This window comes from Thamnophis sirtalis, unplaced genomic scaffold (genome assembly GCF_051295495.1).
Source record: "Thamnophis sirtalis isolate CommonGarterSnake01/CBP01778 unplaced genomic scaffold, rThaSir2_p1.2 scaffold_13, whole genome shotgun sequence".
Taxonomy (NCBI): domain Eukaryota; kingdom Metazoa; phylum Chordata; class Lepidosauria; order Squamata; family Natricidae; genus Thamnophis; species Thamnophis sirtalis.
In genome coordinates this window covers 49,118,974-49,132,908 of record NW_028261393.1, presented here as the reverse complement: position 1 = coordinate 49,132,908, position 13,935 = coordinate 49,118,974, and the positions used below count along the sequence as shown (strand labels likewise).

At 41.7% G+C, this 13,935-nt stretch overlaps 1 protein-coding gene across 2 annotated transcripts in view; it reads left to right on the top strand.

The window, feature by feature from the left end:
* DIAPH2 (diaphanous related formin 2) overlaps window positions 1-13,935 on the top strand; it is a 353,946-nt gene that overhangs the window by 193,389 nt on the left and 146,622 nt on the right. The window lies entirely within an intron of this gene.

The following is a 13,935-nucleotide window of genomic DNA, read 5'->3' as shown; positions in this document are numbered from 1 at the left end:
TGCTGTTTTGAAACGGTTTGTTTCGTTATGTGTCTTTTCTCTTTATTTTTGTAAGCCGCCCAGAGTCCTTCGGGATTGGGCGGCATATAAATGTGTCTAATAAATAAATAAGACACAAAATGGCCAGATTTGGTGACGGAACCAAATTGTTTAGGATGGATAGACAAACCGACACTTGAAAAGCACCAGGTGGATTTCTCTTAAATGAGAAAAAAGTAAAATAAAATAAAATAAAATAAAATGACTGTCAGGCTAAGCACAATGAAACAATCCAGACAAATCTCAGTTCTTGCATCTATTTCCTTTCTTACTTACTTCCACATGTAGTTAACAAACAGGAGAATGTAAGCGATATTTTTATTGGGCCCAGTAATGACGCCAAAGAGTTGGGAAGGTTTTTTTTTTTTTTTTTAGTTCTACCACATTTTTCATTAAGAAAAAGGGAAACCAAAATAAAACAAACACACAGAAAGTTGCAGAGAAACACAAAGCGAACAGGCCCTGAGGTTTGCAGTTTAGAGTCAGTTTGAAGAAGATAATTATAGATTGAATTAATTAATTGCTAGCAGCTACTGCAGGTATCAGATTACCTATCATTCCGGAATTAAAAATAATGACTAGCAGACACAAGCATGCATCTCCCAAAAACATAAAGGGAGCCACACATCTCCCCGTCTTTGGCTATTATCTTTTGTTCTCAGGATTATAGTAGCTGCATCAGTTTTAGCTTGCTCTTCCTTTAAGTTAGGGAGCATCGTAGAAAGAAATGGTTCCCCAAGACATTAATTTCTAATTTTATTGATTCTTTGTTGACATCTGGAGCAATTCGGAATAATTTCTATTTAATTCTGCAACTATAATATGCCAGTAAGTTCCAGTTCTTGGCATTGAAACCCAAACATAGTTTACCATAGTATTTGACGGTTTCCCTCCCCCCCTCTCTCTGCTTTCAGTAATTGAGAAAATTCATCCTTTAATAAGTCTTTTGCTAAAAGATCCCAAGCGATTTAGATCTGATTGTTTAGGAAAACAAAAGCAATTTCAAAAACCTGGCACTGACTTTTCTACTGCGTTTCCTTGCCTGCAGATAATTAAGGCATTTTTAAAAGAAAAGTCTTGTGGATCTCGTATCCATCCATTATAGATGATTGGGTGGTCTTAATTGTGACTGTCCACTTGGTGGCAAATGTGAGCATATTATTTTATATTAATCTTGTGTATCTTTTAAAGGAAAGATAGAGGACCTCAGGGTTATCACCTACTATGAGTGAAAGGATTTAAAGTGACAAGTCTATAAACATCTTCTAGGAAATAAACTCCACTGAACTTGATAGGGTTTGTTGATGAGTATCACCTACATGGCTTCTTGTTTGATTTCTTAAGAAGTTGTTAAACATAACAACTGGGCCTAATCAAAATAGAGATCCTTGTTGCCATAGCAACAAGTCAGCTATCTAGTTCACAAACCAGGAAGAGTCAGAACAACGTTCTTCTACTTATTTTCCTCAACAGTTGACCCTAAGAGAGCTTTTTGCTTTTGATACCGAACACATAACTTGCAATTGAGACCTTATGTACTATCAGGGGTGGGTTCCAACCGGTTTAACAACCACTTCGCTGAGCGTGCATGCACATTTTAGAGAAGACTTACCATATTTTTTGGAGTATAAGACGCACCCTTTTCCCTCAAAAAAGAGGCTGAAAATCTAGGTGCATCTTATACACTGAATACAGCATTTTTTGCCTTCTGAACCCTCCCTCCCAGCCCCCAGGAGCACTCTATAAGCTTCCTAAAGGCTATCCATGCCCTTTTTTAATGAAAAACGGGCCTGTTGTTTTGCCCCCCCCCACTCCCCCAGGAGCACTCTGAAAGCCCCCTAAAGGCTATTCATGCCCTTTTTTTGGAAAAAAAAATGGGCCCGTTTTCACGAAAAACGGGCCGTTTTTGGGAGGCTTGCAAAGTGCAAAAACTTTTTTTTTTTTAAATTTGCCTCTTCAAAACCTTGGTGCGTCTTATACTCCGGTACGTCTTATACTCTGAAAAATATGGTACCTTCCGGATTACTGCTTGGGAAGGAAAACAGCTGAGCGGCTGCAATCCACTTTCCCGCGTGAAGGCAGCTGACAAGATAAATGTAGGTCAAGCGTAGGGGTGGGTATGGGGGCCCACTTGCTCATGGGGTAGAACCGGTTCGCTCCCAGCTGATCTTTGGAGGTACCTGTTCGCCTGAACCGGTCCAAACCGGTAGAATCCCACCTCTGAGTGTGTATTTGTTTAATCTCCTTTTCAACCTTTTCATGCTGATGACCATCTCTCTATCTCTTAGTGGCAGATTCCATGACATTGTCTTCAATCTCCTCCTTATCTTCATTAGAGGACTCTTAAGGTTTTTTGTTTTTTTTAAAAAAAATTATTAAATAGTTTTTTTTAAAAAAAAAAACATTTTTTTGCAATTTCCTTCTCTACATTTCCACCTCGATATACCCCCATATTAAATATACTTCTCCCCCCCTTATTTCCATTTCTCTTCGTCTGTACATAGGATACTATCATATACATTCCTTAATTTACAATCCTTCATTATGTACCATTTCCATGCATACATGTTTGTTCATCTCTACCTATATGTTGCTATTTTCTAGCTCCTTCCAGCTGTTCTTCATTTAGTCTTTCCTTAAGTTTTACACCTATCCTCTAGCCATTTGTACCACTCGTTCCATACTATATAATATTCTTTTTCCTCCTTTTCTTTTATTTCTTTTGTGAGTTTGTCCACCTCTGCACACTCTAACACTTTCAAAAAACTTAAGTTTTAATATCTGCATCATTCCTACAAGTTTGTGTATCTATCATCTCCCAGCTTGCTCACCTTACTTCTAAGAGAAAAACACCCCCATGCTTGCTGGACACTGAGTTGGACTTTTCTATACATCTCCCAACTCAAAAATATTCTTTTTTTGAGGTTGCTCACGATGGCAGACGCTATTGAAATGGGGTTGTGACATTTTCTTGACTAGCTGTAACACTGTTAGATTTGAGTATTTCCCATAGCATTGCAATGAACGATACAGCTTGGGTGGGCTGCTGGAGGTTCGGACGGGTTCGGGCAGTCCTCTAGCTAGAATTCTGCCCACGTTGGCGAACCCCCAAATGCAACCTTTTGCCTGGCCCTGTGCACCCCACAATGCCCCTCCCACCCCTCCCCTCTCAGGAGTCTCCACGTAGGAGTCTCCATCATGCCAGGTAAGTGCAGGACCTGTAGGGAGATTCCGGGAGGGAGGGAAACAAGCCTACCAAAGGTTCCAGAAGTCTGCAAACAGGCCTGTTTTTAGCCTCTGGAGCCCGGGGGAAGCAGTTTTTGCCCTCCAAGAGGCTTGAGGAAAGCCTCCAGAATCTGGGGAGGGCGAAAAACATCCCCCCCCCAATGGTTCAGGAGCAGGGGTGAAATCCAGCAGATTCTGGAGAATTGGTAGTGGAAATTTTGAGTAGTTCAGAGAACTGGTCGCAGACGTTTTAAGTAGTTCGGAGAACCAGCAAATGCTACCTCTGGCTGACCCCAGAGAGGGGTGGAAATTGAGATTTTGTAGTATCCTTCCCCTGTCACGCCCACAAAGCCACTCCCACAAAGCCACACCATGCCTGCCAAGCCATGCCCACAGAAGTGGTAGTAAAAAAAAAATGGATTTCACCACTGTGCAGGAGGCCAATTAGGCCACCTCTGGCTGGCCCCAGAGTGGGGTGGGAATGGACATTTTGCAGTATCATTCCCCTGTCGCGCCCACCAAGCCACACCCACCATGGCCACGCCCACCCAGCAATGAGGCAGCAAACCCGTTGCTGCATTTTTTGAAGCCCTCCCCCGAGAGTACTATAACCAAATTATTGTCCTTTTTTTCCCCTTGATCAGACATATGTATTGCTTTTGTGTTTTATAACAGTGATCTACCAGTGAGGTAATTATCTTTGACTTTTAGCTTATTTCCTCTCATTATTCTATTAGCGAAGAGGAGCTGGCATTGTAACTTATCGGTTGCACAGAAAGTCAAATATTTTGTGATTCCTACATAATTTTGCAATTAGTGATAAGAAAACATGTGGCATGAATGGTACAAATTAGTACCGAAAGCACTTCAATAAAATGAGTACTCTGTATTCTGATTGTACTAATTTAACTGTTCTCTGGCTCCTGTAATTGGTAAGATTATGTATTTTTGGATAATAACATTAATATCGTAATGAAGGAAGGAAAAACATTTGATATCTAATTTGAAGTACAAGCTGTTAGATTATTATTTTTTTTTAACAAAATGGATAATGGTAGAGAGGAAGAATGGGTTTGGATAATCTAAAAAAAAATAATCAACAGATGCCTTGCCTAGCATAGAGAAATATAGGAATCGAAAGGTTAATCGAAAGAAGAAAATGATTTTCTCTCTTAAAAACTTTCTCTACCAACATGATGGGAAATAATGAAATATGTATATGTGTATTTTCTCATTGCCGCCGTACTTTTCATTTGTTTACAATGTAAACGTTATTTAACTCGTAGAAATGGAAAACTACTTATAGTTAATATATGAGTGAATTCACATTACCTAAGTCGCATCGGATTTAAAAACACCAAGGAGCATCACAGAACAATCTGAAATCCTAGGACATAATACATGCTGAAATTATGTTATCAGCTATGAGAAATTATGGTGATCAAATTCCCATTTCTTACTGTCACCATGCTCCTTTTTTACTCCTTAATCCTACAAATGTATACATATTTTGTAAGCTATTTTAAACAGCTAGCCGAAAAAGGGCTCAAGGGTTTTGGGGTATTTCCCCCTGCTCCTCAGAACTAGGAAAAAAAAGATAATAATTCTTGGCTCATAACAAAGAATGATTAAAGGTAAAATATGTGCTAGTCGTTCCTGTCTTTAGGGGGAGGTGCTATCTCCGTTTTAAAGCCCAAAGTGCCAGCACTGTCTGAAGACTGTCTGAAGACGCCTTTGCCCAGGTTCTCCTGGTGCATCAATTGCGGCCCTACTTGGATCGGGAGGCACTCCAGACTGTCACTCATGCCCTAGTCACCTCAAGGCTGGATTACTGCAACACGCTCTACATGGGGCTACCCTTGAAAAGCGTTCAGAGACTGCAATTAGTCCAGAATGCAGCCGCACGAGCGATATTGGGTGTACCTAGGTACACCCATGTCACACCTATCCTCCGCGAGCTGCACTGGCTACCTATTGGTCTCCGGATGCAATTCAAGGTGTTGGTTATTACTTTTAAAGCCCTGCATGGCTTAGGACCAGCAGACCTGCGAGACCGCCTACTGCCACACTCCTCCCAACGGCCGGTAAGATCACAGGGTGGGCCTCCTTCAGATGTCAGCTGGCGGCTCCCCGGAGGAGAGCCTTCTCTGTGGCTGTCCCGACCCTTTGGAACGAACTACCCCCAGAAATCCAGACCTCACCCACTCTCATGGCCTTCAGAAAAGCTGTCAAGACCTGGCTATTCTGGCAGGCCTGGGGCTGTTGACCTCATTGTTGAGGTCCAGCCCCGACTGAAATGAATGTATCTGTGTTGGTTTTTTTAACTTGTCTGTTTTCTTTTCTTTTATTTCCCCTCTCTGTAAGCCGCCCGGAGTCCTCCGGGATTGGGCGGCCTATAAATAAAAGTAAACTTCAACTTCAAACTTCAAACATGTCCCTGGGCCCTTTGGTGAGCAGAGCAGGCAAGGCAAAGAGATTACCTAGATGGTCTGGACCGCATGGTGAAGGGAAGATAATATATAGGGCAGGGGTGGGTGGGAGGATGGACGGGGCTGGCTGGTCGTCGATTTTACCAGTTCTCCGAACAGCGCAAAATAATAACAACTGGTTTGCCTGAACCGGTCCAAACTGGCTGAATCCCACCCCTGGATAGAGATATATAGAGATGATACACACATACACGCATTTAAATATTGAAGCATTTCCTTGTAATAGGTGATGTATCTGGAATACCCATTTATGGTGTTTTTCCAAACTCTTTTTTTCAGAGTGAGAAAAAGTGTCTCTGTATAAAGCCATTATATACATTTCATATATATATAACTCAGTGGTGGGTTTCAAAAATTTTTAGAACTTCTTCTGTAGGTGTGGCCTGCTTTGTGTGAGTGGCTTGCCGGCCATGTGACCGGTTGGGAGTGGCTTGGCAGTCATGTGACTGGGTGGGCATGGCCCACTTGTAAAATGTGGTGAAACTAACTTAACAACGCTCTTGCTTAGCAACCAAAATTGGCTCAGAAACTCTGGCATTTGAAGCATGGAAGTCTTAAGGCTGTCCAGTTACAAGACTCTTGCACCCCTAACCCCTTAAAAAACCCCAGGGGTGTTCAAACTTGACAGCTTTAAGACTTGTGGACTTCAACTCCCAGAATTCCTCCTCTCGCTCTTCATCTTGATGATGTGTGGACGGGCGGAGGGAGGGAGCTGGAACCAGTTCTAAACGGCACTGTAGATTTGTGGAACCTTTTCTATTGAAGAGGTTGGGACTGGCAGGAACCCACCCCTGATATATATATATCAGGGGTGGGTTCCTGCCACCCCTGATGGCACAGAGCAAGGAGGAAGACCCCTTCACCATTGCCACCTTGAATTCTTAGAAGATCTAAGCAATATTGCTTAGATCTTCAAAGAATTCAAGGTGGCAATGGTGAAGGGGTCTTCCTCCTTGCTCTGTGCCATCCAGCCGTAGCTTTGTGAAGCAGGCATGAATCTAAGCTAGAGTAATTATCTCAAACCTATCCATTGAACTCCTTAATTGAGTGGTGAATTAAACCTGGATCACCGCAGATCAACACTCTGGTTTATTTGCCTGTTTCTCCCTTTAGCTCACTTTGGGGAAGACATTAGCTGAGAAAATGCTCAGGTTTTAATGTGAGCAATCATGCCATGGCATAGCCCTCCTCTGCCTGCCAGGGGGAAAAAAAGTGCAGTCGAGAAATGTGCATCTCAGAATAGTTTAACTGAATTTATTCCTCCGTAAGGAGCTTTCAGGAAATCCCAGGTGTTGATAGCTGATGTGGTGTAAATGTCATTAACGTTCTGTCAGTCGTCTTTGTCGGTGTGCTAATGATGCCCTGCTGATCGGGCATGGAGAGGCTTCCTGGACTGAAATCCGTCATACAAGTCAATCAGAATGAAGAAGCTTTCCTCACCCCCACCTGCCTAGTAAGGTGGATATGTAGTTTCTTCTCATTCCAGGCTTTATAATGAAACCAATGTACAACCTTCAAGTTTTTTTTTTTAAGGTTAATGTCAGATACGAAGAATCAAGAACATTTAAGTTCCAGCTAAGCTGATTTATTTATTGCTCATGTGTATAACGATCAACTAATGATCAGCACTAAATTGGTGCTAGATAAGAATCAACGGGATTCAAGAGGAGTTAGAACAATGGTTCCCAACCTTTTTGTGGCCATGCCCCACCTAAGCATCTTTAAAATCCTGATGTCCTCCTCCCCCCCACCCCCCTGGTGACATATAATTCTTACTTTACTCAAAAAGTGAACTCTACTCACGTGGAGGAAGTCTAAAAGGCCACTAGCTTGGTTTGAACAAGGTTCAAATTGCCCCCATTAAAAATCAAATTGCCCTCAATCAATATACTTGGGCTCCATGTCGGGAACCACTGGGTTAGACCAAGACAGCTTGTGGGAATGTAATGACTCCAGGCTGATTCCTCTCTTGACTCCGCCTTTACATTTTCTTCTACTACATTTTCTTCTATTTTCTACTTACTATCAGTAAGACACTGATTTCTACCAACCTAGACTCAATTGTCAGGGTTCCAAGTAATGCATCGATAATAAAGAGAACTCTGAGACAAGTAGGTTCCTCAAAGGATTGATTTATTGGACATATCATATTGGCATCAGCTGGTGAAAACCGGCTCTGAATATTCCTGCGGTTTTCGCCTAACTAAAAGTAAAAAATTCTCCCTCTTCCCAACCGGTCCGTCACATGGTCCAATCAAGGTCCCATCCCCTTGTCAGGCCAAGATTGGCTGGGATGCTGGGGACAAAGTATTACATTCACTTTAAATAATGAATAAACTATGATTTTGCGAAACACAGCTTTGGAGAAACCTCAGGAGTTTGGTGGTAGAGCATTTGACTGTCCTAATTACAAATTCAGCGGACAGTGGCTGAAATCTAAAACTCTTCAAGCTCATGATTCTGTCAGGATGCATCTTGCAACTGTAAATCGCAAAACACGATAAACCGTGAGTGTAAAAAATGAATTTAGGTGAGATTTAATAATAGAGTGGGAGTTCTTACGAAGCTCATCGCCCACCCACCTCCTTCTTTGCCTTTGTGGAACTCTGGAAACAGTGTAATTGTCTACTTAAATGAAAAGATACACAGTTCATCAGCTATGATTAAATGTAATATCCAATGGGGAATGCCTTCCTTCTCTCAGCAGTTTTAGTGAATCAGACAAATTCATCCTATATTATATTAATCTGGCAATGAAGCTAGTTAATATACACAGTTTTCTAATTGTGAGTGTGTGCATTATTTTAATAGGAAATGGTTTGGGTGCATACATGTGTAGTATGGGAGGTGGTGGCTCAGTGGCTAAGACGTTGAGCTTGTTGACCAGAAAGATCAGCAGGTCGACGGTTTGAATCCCTAGCACCGCATGATGGAGTGAGCTCCCGTTAGTTGTCCCAGTTTCTGTCAACCTTGCAGTTCGAAAGCATGTAAAAATGCAAGTAGAAAAATGGGGACCACCTTTGGTGGAAAGGTAACAGCGTTCCGTGAGTCTTTGGCATTTTGTCATGCCAGCCACATGACCATGGAGACGTCTCGGGACAGTGGAGGCTCTTTGGCTTTGAAACAGAGATGAGCGTTGCCCCCTAGAGTCAGGAACGACTAGCACATATGTGCGAGGGGAACCTTTACCTTTACCTATGTGTATGTGTCCGTGGAACAACAAAACCGCGCTCGACTAAGCCGTGCCCGATTAAACCGCGTCACTGACGTCATCAACAGGGCGACAACAGCAAGCGCGGAGATAGAAGGGCGCTTTAAATAGCGCTTTGAAAGCAAGCCAATTCAACTTAAGGTAAGGGTTAGGTTTAGGGTTAGCTTTAGGGTTAGTTTTAGGATTAGGTTAAGGGTTAGGGTTAGGTTTAGAGTTAGGTTAAGGGTTAGGGTTAGGTTTAGGGTTAGGTTAAGGGTTAGGATTAGGTTTAGGGTTAGGTTAAGGGTTAGGTTTAGGGTTAGGTTAAGGTTTAGGTTTAGGATTAGATTTAGGTTTAGGTTTAGGGGTTAATTTTAGGTTTAGCATTTACAGCGTGCTTCTGTCTCCGTGCTGTTGTCACCGTGTTGATGACGTCAGCTATGCGGTTTCGTTGAGCGTGATTTAGTCGAACACGGTTTTGTGGTGGAACCGTATGTGTCTTCTCTCTGCCTGTCCATCCTATCTAGCTATCCTGTCTATCTATCATCCATCCAACTGTCTCTAAAATTACATTGCATGTACTGATCCTTCAGTGATGAATGTCTGATTAAACTATCAGAGTAGTCCAAGGAACAGTATCAAAATTTACTGTGATATATTTATTCCAGATTCCCGATTTTGTAAATTGGATATTCACAGGTGACTCTGTGCCCAATTTCCCATAGGACTTTTCTTGAAGGACAGACTTCAATAAGGGAAGGTGATGTATATACCAAGCTAAGCTAGTATGTCGCACAGAATATAAATCTATCATATAAAGTAAACGAAGCAAAATATTTGTGACAAGATCTGTTTAAAGTTGAGAGAGTGAAAAGGAGTCATCCTCGTCTCATCTACCGGGTGCCATTTTTAAAATATGCAAATTACTCACCTGGAATCCAAACTCCATTCGGCTCAGACACGCGTAGACACACCTAAGCTCAGTTTTGCCTTTGGCCATAGTCATGCAATTCCAACAAAGAACAAAGTTAGGCCCAAGGATCTACTCATCCATTCTACAATAGTGAAGTGTCAAACCTGCCAACATATAATTCTGACAATTCATACATCTCCCTTGGCTACAGAGCTGTTTTCCCCCTTCTGTGTTCCACCTTTCTTTGTCTCATGAACACAACAGAGCACTCTGTGTGCAATGGGAACAGTGATTGTAATGCATTCTTTAAAAGCACATCCATTCTTGCCGAGAAAAAAGGGTGAAAATTGAGGATTTTGTTTGCTTTTAAATATGTGTATGTGTGTACGTGTATTATATATATGCGTGTGTGTGTGTGTGTGTGTGTGTGTGTGTGTGTGTGTGTGTGTGTGTGTTTTCATAGATTTTCACGGGTACAGGTCCCACTCACCATCTTCAGGCTGGTGCCTTCGGCTTCGTGCTTGTGCGAGCAAAGCGTGATCAGAGCTGCCGTCTGTCTATAAATATTGTTGGGGTGTGTGGAGTGCTGGCTTTGTTGCTGTAAGCGGGTTGGTTGCTGTGTTGTTACATCTTGATTAGTTGATGGAATTGATGTTTGCAGATTAGTTGGCTGTTTCGTAACATCCTGTGTGGCTGAGGTGCCAGCTGTGTGCCCGGTGCTCTTTTGTGTTGTAACGACCTGGGTAATGGGCTGTGTGATGACATCCTGAGCTCTAGTGTAGTGATATCCTGAGTCCTGTGATGCAACATCTTGGGAGGTTGGCTGCGTTGTAACATCCTGAACCTTTGTGTTGTAACCTCCTGAGTTCTGTGATGTAATGTCCTGAGCAGATGACTGTGATGTAACATCCCAGGCTTTGGTTTGGTTCCGAGTTTGTGGGTCGCCAAGATACTGTCAATCTTACACGGGAAAAGATCCGAATACGCCAACGTGTACACACACACACACACACACACACACACACACACACACACACACAGCAAAGTACTGACCCTTTCATTTGATGTTTTAGCTTAAAGGACATGTGAAGTGTTAATACCACTTTATAATGCCTTGGTAAGGCCAAACTTGGAATATTTCATCCACTTTTGGTTGCCACAATGTAAGAAAAGATGTGGAGATTCTAGAAAGAGTGCAGAGAAGAACAACAAAGATGATTAGGGGACTGGAGGCTAAAACATATAAAGAACAGTTGCAGGAACTGGGTATGTCTAGTTTAATGAAAAGAAGGACTAGGAGAGACATGATAGCTGTGTTCCAATATCTCATATCGCTGCCACAAAGGAAAGGGAGCCAAACTATTCTCCATAGCACCTGAGGGCAGGATAAGAAGCAATGGGTGGAAACTAATCAAGGAGAGAAGCAACTAGAATTGAGGAGAAATTTCCTGACAGTGAGAACAATTAATCAGTGGAACAACTTGCCTCCTGAAGTTGTAAATGTTCCAACACTGGAAGTTTTTAAGAAGAGGTTGGACAACCATTTGTCTGAAGTGGTGTTGGGATTCCTGCCTAAGCAGGGGGTTGGACTAGAAGACCTCTGAGATCCCTTCCAATTCTGTTATTCTGATAAAAGAATGTATTTAGATCATAGAAAGTACTGTTTTCCCACTTCAAAAATTCCACCTTAAATTTAGCCACCAAGGTTATTAATTCCACAGGGGAGAGTGGATTAATATTATGCCTGCACACAATGGGACCCAGCTTCTTTGAAAGTTTTTACAACCTGTAGCTATCTTTGGCCATTTTTCCCCCACAGCTACCTAGAAGCAATAAAGTGAAGAAATTATCTATGAGATCTCCCTGGTAGATTTGGAAAGGTCCTTATGCCAGATCTGAGATGGGGAATGACTAGTTGTGAGGGAAGAAAGAATTTCACACTTGTTAAGATACAACATATATGGCAGGTCTATTTTTTTTTTTTCTGTAAGAAAATAAGTAGTGTGTTATTACTCTGGGAGATTTAGTACGGTGCTGAGGGGATCCTGTGTTGGTCTCCACTTTATTTAAGAACCTTTCTATGAGATCTGTAGGAAAAACTAAAGAGAATTTTAATTAAATCCACATATAATAAATGTGTCAGTAACGCAAACTATAGGGTGGCCCGAGCAATAACAGAGAGCCTGGGGAGATTTGAAACATGGGCAGGGAATCGTAAAAATATGAGATTGAATCTAAAAATTGCCTGCACAACCCCCAGAGCAAATTTTATGGGAACACATAAATTTAATGAGGGAATAGTTAAATGGTTGATGATGATGATGAAACAGGGGCAAGGCCGCTCACATGGGCGAAGTGCAATTTAAAATGATCTCCATATCTTAGCACCCAGACTCCAAATTTAAGAGTAAATTATGGTGATCTGCGATGTGGGTCTTGATCATACCCAAGCATATTAATTCCTGGCACTAATGGTATGATAGGTAACAATCGTAACTGAGATTTCTCAAATCTCGAGCCAAGCTTTTCGCATAAGCAGATTAAATGATTTGTGTCAGGGTTCCAAGGAACGCCCCCAATGAAAGAAGACTCCGAGGCTCGAGTTTCCTCAAAGTTCCATTTTATTAGAGATGTCTTGTTGGCACATCTGGGAAAACCCGAATCTGAAAGTTTTCAGGTTGTCCCCACACAAATGAAAGTTCAATAGCAATAGCAATAGCAGTTAGACTTATATACCGCTTCATAGGGCTTTCAGCCCTCTCTAAGCGGTTTACAGAGTCAGCATATTGCCCCCAACAATCCGGGTCCTCATTTTACCCACCTCGGAAGGATGGAAGGCTGAGTCAACCCTGAGCTGGTGAGATTTGAACCGCCAAACTGCAGAACTGCAGTCAGCTGAAGTAGCCTGCAGTGCTGCATTTTAACCACTGTGCCACCTTGGTTCCTGCCCAGCACCCACATGCCCATCACATGGTCCAATCAAGCACCGTCTAAAACTGGAGATGCTTCCCAGTCACCTCATCGCAGCTGCAGGGCAAAACGTCCTTGACTCTCTGAGAAAGGAATGTTATTATGACGATATATCTCCCATACTCCATATAATTCCCTCTCCTGTTTTCCCACAGCAGAAAATGTGGCAGGCCTGAAGGCCCAATGCACAAGATATCTGACACTTTAATTGCCCAACAAGAAAAATAATATATGTCACAAAGAAAAGAAACTGTTTGGCAAGGCTGAAGGAAGTAGGAGGAGAAGACAATGGAGGAAATGCATGAACTGGTTAAAAAGATTCCTAGATCGTCCTTTGTTTTGTATTTATTTATTTATTTTATATGTATGTATGTATGTATTGAATACACAAACAGTGTGGCATCTCGGTATCGTTAATTTTGATACCAAATAATAATGATAAGATTGATAAACTTAAATTACCTTAATCATATTCACATCATTATAGTAACATGATAAATATTACAATTAAAGTTGTTAACATTTTAGTATTTGCTCCACCATGTAGATAATCCTTCATCATTTAATTATTCAGTATTTTAATGCATGCTGTTGTTGTTTAAGTGTACATAATACAATCATCTTTCAACTTCCAATCCTTTCATCCACATACTGATTTTAAAATATTATATAGGAATATGCATTTCTACCTCTATTCTAAATCATGATAAGATAACTCTTACATTAATGGATAGTCTATTTCTATCCATCATCTCTTGCCCGTGGATTGTCCTTAGAAGAGCTATTTTCAGTCAAGATGAGTCAAGATGGTCCTCATTTGATCTCAGAGGTTCAGCTCAATCCATTCTACAAATTATTCACTTGCTTTGAAGAAATGATTGTGAGGATCCAGATAGTAATCATGCAACTGTTGCCTTGCTTCAACAGGGAGCAAGGGACAGTTTTTGGATGATGAAGCCACAAATAAACCTTTAATTTAGTGGGGTTTGCCCCTTTTCTCTCAGTGGAGAGAATTCACCCCACAACACAGGCGTGCACATTGTTGTGCATATCTAATGAGGGGCTTCCTTTGTTTCCCACACCTCAACTTTCAACAGAAGAGAAAGGGC